At 38.3% G+C, this 8,670-nt stretch overlaps 1 protein-coding gene across 1 annotated transcript in view; it reads right to left on the reverse strand.

Moving 5' to 3' along the window:
• LOC307257362 (receptor-type tyrosine-protein phosphatase epsilon-like) overlaps window positions 1–7,130 on the reverse strand; it is a 19,854-nt gene extending 12,724 nt beyond the window's left edge. Inside the window, exon 1 of the mRNA XM_080036585.1 lies at window positions 7,045–7,130. The gene's annotated coding sequence lies outside the window, so the exon portion shown is untranslated. The remainder of the gene's footprint in view (window positions 1–7,044) is intronic.
• Window positions 7,131–8,670: the final 1,540 nt, after the last annotated feature.

Here is an 8,670-nt window from a genome sequence, read left to right on the forward strand (position 1 = left end):
TCAAAACAATTAGTGCAAACAGCAAAACCTAGTGGATAACCTGCAAAAGTACGTCACTTGCTCAAAATGGATAGTCTATTCCTCAAAAGCAAGTATTCATGTCAATGAAACTGCCAGTGTCATCAAAATGAGAAGTCTTGACACCATCGTTTATGAACAAGATAGTCAAATGGCTTTGTCATGTTTTCATTATGACAGTTTTATTGTCAGTGTTTTCCAATGCAAAAAAAGGTCAGAACTCGGTGACACTACCTGAAAATGCTCAAGACAGCACTATACACTACTTGTATAGCCATTTGAAAACTACAGTAAAGTTACACATTGCTGTAGTTAGGGGAGTAAGTGTGTACAAGACACTGAATACGTATGTTTCACATTTTTACTGTATATGCTCTTTGCAATTCTACAGCATTGTGCAAAATAAAAATACACTTCCGTCACTTATTTAGAACAAACATAAAAAAACACCCTTTTGGTAGAGCTGTGCACAAATGTGAACAATATAACAGGACATATTGTAACTGAACATATATAGGTAAATCATTCTGGCACATCCAGACGTTCCTGTCTGTCTGGCCACATATTTTCATCTACATCACAACGGATATTATCCCTTGCAATGCAGCGAGGAAAGTATCTATGATAAAGAAAAGGTATAAAATGTGCTTGACAGAATTTGGTAACTAGTTCAACAATTTTGTATGTAATGACTCAAGCAATGAAATGAAGACTATTAGTTTTATTGGGAACGACTATTCAGCATCCATAAGTATAGTTCATTTTGACTGACATGACATAAGCAAATTACAATGTTATAAAACAGCAGAGAATTGTATGAAAGCAACTACATGTCCAAAAGCATTTGCAATTAGTTCAGAGGAAGGAGAAATTGCTACTATGATGTGCTCAAATGACTAAATGTTGCGGAGGTTGAACTAATAGTTATGAGAATTTTCATTCTGATCTGAGAAAAGTGAAAAACTGTATTTGCTGGAAGCTATTAGGGATTCATTTAGGGCCAAGGTCTTCGAGTGTCTTTCCAAAAGGAAAAAAGATGAGTCAAGCTTCTCACAACCACACTGGAATTAAATAGATTCCGACACATTATCCTCCTGTCTTATTATCTCCAAAATGTGGCAGCCAATTTCTCCATACTCACATCCATTTCCTCTATTCTCCCTCGTCTTGAAAATCAGCGGGTAAGAAATCACAGAATAAATTGGGCAAACTGGGAACATCTGCGTAAATGGCTTTGATAGAATAAATGAGACGCAGGAAAAGAATGTTCTAATTTATAGTCATTTCCGAGTGCCATTCTCGTTATGGAAGCCACAAGACGGGACGGAATAATTCATTGTGTCAATTTGGTTCGTCTAGAAATGGGTCATCTAGGGGCCTAATTTGTGATGTTTGAGAGAGATTTTCGCACATAACACTAGGGGGTTTCATATAACTACATCTCCGAAAAAGCTTTTGTAGAAAACAGCATAAAATAATAATGCTATAACAATGTGCTTTAAACAAAATGTTGAAAGTGCAACAAATTAGGGGCTCTGTGTTTTGCACATTATAAAGTTTCGCTTTGAAGTAAAACATGGTACAACATCTAGGATGCTGCTGACATTAGTAATGTTCACAGTCCAGTCTGATATGTATTTTTCTATCTTTATCTAATTTTATGTCTAATAATAATTGGAAAAATAAATCAAATGCCCTTTACTTGCATCCAATGTCCCAGAATCATAAATGTGTTAGGGATTTACAACACACATACTCACACACACTGCTTTTCCCCCCCCAATCTTTCTCATGTATGCATGCCTGCACATACGTCCCACAGCCAAAGGCTATGTGTTGCATATGTGCCACACTCTGTCGGAGGAGCCAATTCATTCCCTAGTGTTAACAAGCTGACAGTGTCGGCACCTGTTCCCCACTCCACCCCACTGGGCGAGTCACATTCACTCACAGAGACCCATCCTGCAGCTCTATGCTGCAAGGCATGCTGTGCGTACGGGTCAGCGCTCAGGCCACTGCCTATCTGTCATCTCCTGGCAGCTACACCATACACACCATATAGCCTCAGGAAATGAATGAGCAGAAGTGGAATGTAGAAAATATTATTTTTAAATGGCACGGTTAAATGAAAAAGTGATGAATTTGATCTATATTGTTTTGCTGTACTGCTGAAGAGAAAATAGACTTAGCTAAAAGAAAGAAAAATATAACAGAACTGAATCTGTTGACATTGTTTGTATTGCAGTGTGCTCTTCTGACCAACAGAGGGAATTGATAACAAAACTTAGCAGAGGAAGCAATTAGGGCCCGACCGATATATCGTTTTTTAAGCAATCATGTTGAGTGAGATGCATTGCTGCCCCGGAAGTAGCCTACATGCATAGCATTGACCTTATAGCCTATCAACAGCAGCAGCAGGTGTGTTGTAATACATTGGATTCATTCACACTTGACAGTTCCCCCTGACACCAATAGCAGAGTCATTGGTCATCTTTTGACTGTTAATAGTAATTGATAGAATTTATATAGTGCTTTATTGGAGGTCATTCAAGGACACTTATCATACAGAATATCATACTTGTAGAAAAAGAAAACAACATACAGTCAAATTAAAGATAAGGTTTGGAATGGAGTCAGGTGTAATTATGCTTTCTTAAAGAGGCGAGTTTTGAGTTGACTTTTGAATGAGTTTATCTTGTCTGAGATGCTGATGTTTGGAGGGAGGGAGTTCCAGAGGGTTGGGTGCAGTTACATAAAATGCTTAATGTCTGAGTTTAAAAATGCGTCATGTCACTTTAGACATTTTTGTAACACTTTTTTTTTTATAGACAATGCACATTTCAATAAATAAAAAGTTCCTGTACACCTATCGACATTAACAAGTATTTATATATATGTAAGGGTTCAAAAAGTAATTTTTTTCAATATATATTTTGGGGATTTTTAAAAATAAATAATCGGCCGATTTAATCGTTATCGTAATTTTTCTCTGAAAATAATCGGTATCGGCATCGGCACTCAAAAATCCATATCGGTCGGGCCCTAGAAGCAATAGTCAACATCGTATTGCATAAAGGCAGCGTAGGCCAGAAGATGTCCATACATTTGTTTAACATACATACAAATGTCTTTTATTGTTAGCTCAAAGGGAAGAAGGTTTTTCCGGTTGTGGATGAAAGTATCTTGTATGTAAAGCTCTTCAGTTTCATCCAACAAAAAAGTCCTTTATTATAAACACAATTTGTATACCTTCAGCCTGCATACAGGGCTTAGAATTGCTGCAATTCTTCTGTTGCTGTATTACATAAAAAATTAACCAAGTCATGGTGACATTCACTGGACATGACTTGAACTGTTCTCTCTTATTAAATCGTCATGATCATATATTAATTTTCATGAGATGTCATGTACTATTATCTATTTATATATCTCAATGATGTCATCTGACCCTCTTATTAAGACATGATTTGCTGCTTTGACCCATTTTTAAACAAAAATACGCTACGGCATAATTGGCCTTTCCACCAGCTATTGCATCATTCATTCCAGATCCCTACTTCACGTCTCATATAACAACAATGCGATGACTTCAACCTCCAGCACCTGTTTGACATTAATGTTCCCCTATATAATTCAATTATACTGCATCACTTGAGTTGGGAGCGCAGAAGAAAAAGTCTTCCCATCCATGCGTGATGCAACGCTACCATTCGGTATGCGTGACATGCTGGTTGAACCTGGAGGGTAATGTTAATATTTTGAGCACGAATATGCCTTATTCAACAATCGATTCTGCTATGCTTTATGCTTGCAAACAGAGATGAGATGGAGATCAGCACACAAATGTGCATTAAATGTGAGACAGCTGTAGAAAAAGACATACTAGTGATATATATATATATGTGAAAGTACTGTTCATCTCTCAAATCGACTCTCAGCACCCTAAAATGAATCTGTCATGCTTGACTTCCACATCTCCCTCACCTTCGCTCTCACACGAAAACCATAAAATGAGACTAACAGAAAATAGACATCGGAAATAGAAACTCCAACCACGGGAATGTCTATCTTTCCCCGTGGGCGACCTGCAGCCTGGCCTGCTCACTCATCTTCATCATTAATTCAAACCACACTGTGCACGAGGAAGGTGATGCATTATCCATTTCCAACCACACACATATAAAGGTGAATGACCCAGGTGAGAGGTGTTTTCTTGTGTTGTTTATAAAATGACTGTCCTTACAGATTTGAACCCAGCTGCAGACGTGACCAGAAGACAGATTCCCCCCTTTTGCAATAAATCAAGAATCTGTTGGATTAAAAAAATGCAAGCACATCTGGGTTGCTGCGAAAAAATGCAAACATCGGTGCAGAATTATAAAACACTTTAAAACCTAATCGAATGAGTCAATGTCAACCTCCTGGCCATAGTTAATTGTCTCATATAAATAATGAATGATATGCCGGCTTCACTCAGAACAATGCATCATGATGTGTGCATGTGTAAGACATGCTGTATGGGCTACGGTGCAAGTATATCAATTCGTAAATGCACCTGATAAAATGTTAAGTACATAGCAGCATTAAATCAACGATAGATCTCTTAATAAATAGCTTTTTTAGATACTAACAGATCCTATGCTGGTAACAGTAGCTTCAAAGTGATTTGGCTCTTGTGTTATCTAGTCAAACCTGTAGGGCTTATCGTCCCTTCATGAGAGAGTTTGCTGATGAAATAGTCTCACAGGCTACGGCAGATTAAATCTAATGTCACGGTTAAGAATGGTTGTGTGTATCCTGATGGTAAGTCACAGAGATAACAAATGTATTCTGTGATAAACACATCCAACCTTGACTCTGGGCTCCTCCATCCCTCTCTTTAACAGATTGAGCGCTGAATTTGGAAAAAGCACACCGCAGTACTCTTGTGGAATGGAAACTGATGCTGTAGATTAAGGAGAACTCACGCTTTATCGTTGTGTTTCACTGCTGCTGAAGCTGCTCCTGCGATGCCGGGGCTAGCACAGCGCATATTAAAATTGTACAACTCATACGTGCTATTTTCCTCCTCCTTGTAGTCTGTCCCCGTGTTTCAGCTTCATGTTCTTTTAATACATGTGCTGTCACGGTCCATTTGGTTATATAAAAGACAATACATTATAGCTCTGTGTTTGTGTGCAATCCAATTCAGCTTCACAGCCAGGAACGTCAAGGGTTAGCTTAGCTTTCTAATATTTCTTTATATCTATTAACCTATAAAGCATACAGACAAAACATGGAACACCCACGAGATAGTTTTAGTCATTTGAAAAAGATAGACTTAAAATCAGCACAATGTAGAAAACAAAACACTGCCAATCATGCCTGTATCATATAAGTACTTTAAATGGCACAATCACTGACCCATGTAATGCCATACGTGTTTGTTTTCTGTTTGATGTGTCATATTTGTTAACAATCAAACTCTACCCTGAATCCCAACCTGCTTAAATCTGCTTTTTTTTTTTTTTTCAAAGGTTTTTTTATTAAATCACAAAGTGTCAAACAGCTGCAATACAATGGATTATTTAAATCTGCTTTTTCGTTTACATTATATCCATTATCATATCACTGCTGATCCTGCTTAGGGTTATGGGTTGCATGTAGCCTATCCCAGCATGCACTGTGTTTTACATTGCACATTTGAGTTAATGAAAGGGTTATGTAAAACTACATTTAGACACAGGCAACGCCAACAGTTGATTGCTATGTCATCTGATCTACATGAATGACAACTGTCTGACATAAATCTGGTTAAAAAACTGATCTTCTGCACTTCTGTCCATTTACTACACAGTTTTACGTTGTGCTAGTAGACACAGTGCAATAGAGTAAGAGTCTACAGCCACACTGATGCTTGGCAGGTATGTTTACCGTGTTCATTGGTATAGCATCTTAGAATGCTAATTAGGACTAACTATAAGGTAGGCAGCTTAAGTTTGATATAATAATTTTGCAGGTTTTTGGTAATAATCCAAAGTACTGAATCATTTGAAATTTTGACCTTATGATGGAGGTAAATTAAAGTCTAATATGGATATATATCTTTGACATTATTTAAAACATGGATAGCATTTGTACTGCAGGATAGCGATTTGCTCTCTGACAAAGGTAAATAATGTTCTGTTTCTAGAGGTATCTCAAACAGCAACAGAATATATCAAATAGATAGCGGTAATCCATCATGTCCCAGATCCCTCACAGATCAATACAGCCTCAAAGACGGATCCACGTTTTGTGCTTGGCACAGAATAGATGGCATGTCTTGTACACAAAAAATACCAAATATTATTTTTCTTTTGTATCTCGGGAGAGACAGAACAAAGGCAGTGAAAGAGAGAGAGAGAGAAAAAAAGGGAACACCAAATACAGCCACCACTTCCGCTGTCAAGTGCCAGGAAAAGAATGGAAGGAGTGCACACACACACATGTCAGTAAAGCATGGCAGCATAGAGGAAAGATAAGAGAGGAGATGAGATGACAAGAGAGGGGGGAAAGGAGTGAGCTGGGGGAGATAAATGTCTAGATTCTGGGTTCAGAGATAACAGCCATAATGGTACACAGACATCCATAGTACACAGAGGCAGTCAAAAGGAAGCTGTACAGTGTGGTACGACACTGTTATATCTTCAAATGCACTTCTCTATATTTCACATATGACAGAGGCTTTCGCAACAAGGCTGCCTTTCAAAATACACATGTCATACAATTAACAAAACATTGTTTGGCAACACATCCTATACAATAGACAAGATACCGAACACTAGGGATGCTTTTGCCTATCTCATCCTCAAGCCTTTCTCCGTCGGCTGGATTGTTAAGGTTAGAATAATCAATGTGGAGAAATGCTTAGAACTCCAGTTCCTCTCGAAAGTAGATGCCGCAATTATTGGGTAATTTACCCATTAATGGATTGGATTTCAATTGATCTCCCCCTGAAAGAGGATTGACCTGGTGTGTGGTCACATGGGTTATTAAAAGACTTACACTTCCAAGCAAAGCCGGTGCGATCCCGTATCAGTTGACCCGTCGGTTCATAGCAGCCATGTGGTCCCGATTCCTTTCACTTATTGGGGTTTCTACCCTCTCCCTCTCCTACTCACATCTTCTTTGAAAAAATCAATAACGGCACTGGACTGGATGGAGTGATGACTGAGGATGGCAGCGGTGTGTGAGCTCGTCGTGAGGTGTGTCAGAGCTGTAGATTGGGATCAAGGCGGAGATCATGGAAATCTGAAAGAATAAAGCAAAATACAAAGTTTAGAAATGTACAAAAGTTAAACCAAGGCCAAAAGCTATTCTACAGTTACTATTCTGTTGTAAAGCAGCAAGAGGCACATTTTCCCTGACTCACTGTTTGAGGCTGAAATGTAAAATCATTGAAATGCATGAATATACACACAAAAAAAGAGAAGTGGAATGAGTGGGAGTTTGCATCCGTGCAGACTATAGAGTATGTCTGAGAAGAGGACTCTGCGTTATGAAATATACATGAAACCATTTGTGCCATACACTTGCCCAATGTTTGCATTATCTTATCTCCACATTAAAACATTAACACTCTATTTACTTCCAACCATACAAAAACTTATACAAGTCTTGAGAAACATTGTTTGAGGCCTACATCCACAGCTTGCTTGCAACAATATAATTGTAAGAATCCGCTTTTCTGTCTAATAGAAGAAAACTAAAAAGAAGGGTAATCACAAACACTGTGGCTTAACTAAAGTAACTACTATGTACAAGCGCAATTCTGTCCATGAAATATGGCTGTAATATTAGACCAATGAATTGGGTATGTTTTGGAATTATTCATCACTATTTACACAAAGACTTTACTGTGATGTTATTATATGGCCTTGCTTGAGTCTGAGAAAGAAAGCCTGCCCATTTTGCCCCTGACTCCCACTCTCACAGAGACCCACTGCCCACAGGTGTGTGACACAAAGCCATATTGTTAACACTTGGCCGCTGTGACGCAGCCGAGCAGAAAGTAGAGAAGAAGAGGCAAATTAGTCACTGGGCCCAGCTGGAGTAGTCCCACTCAGTCTGGGGAAAAAGAATGAACAAGGTATGGAAAACACTTCTATTCCCCCGTACTTTGGGAGCCGTGCTCAACTTTTCCTAATGTCCTAAAGTCTTTGGCATTTGAACATAAACATGTTTGCCATTAAAGGCACCACCTTATTTAACCCATGCACTGTAAACCTGGTCAAAAAGATCCTTCATAAATGAGGCTTTAAAGGAAATGGTTAAGTACTGCCTCTCGTAAAAAGTTGCAAGAAACAGGTTACTATTTAGAGACAAAGGCCAGGTTTTGAGAGTAAGAGACAAAAACATCAAAATAGTCTGTGGGCTTGACATGATTTTGGTAGCAATTCTTGTGGCAAAATCTAGTTAACACTTTAAAAAACAAAAACAAAAACATGTCTTTGTGATAAAAATTGTGAATGGCAGCTTTGTCCGTGAAACAAGCTCTTGAATTTACCAATCCACCTTTATATTTTGACTTTTAACGCTGGTGGCACTTTGGCCAACTGTCATTTTAAAATGTGCTACGGTATATAAATAAACTTGTTTGATTTAAAACTTGATTTCTTCCTCAAGGCTTCA

Source organism: Ammodytes marinus, assembly GCF_949987685.1.
Source record: "Ammodytes marinus genome assembly, chromosome: 11".
Lineage (NCBI taxonomy): Eukaryota > Metazoa > Chordata > Actinopteri > Uranoscopiformes > Ammodytidae > Ammodytes > Ammodytes marinus.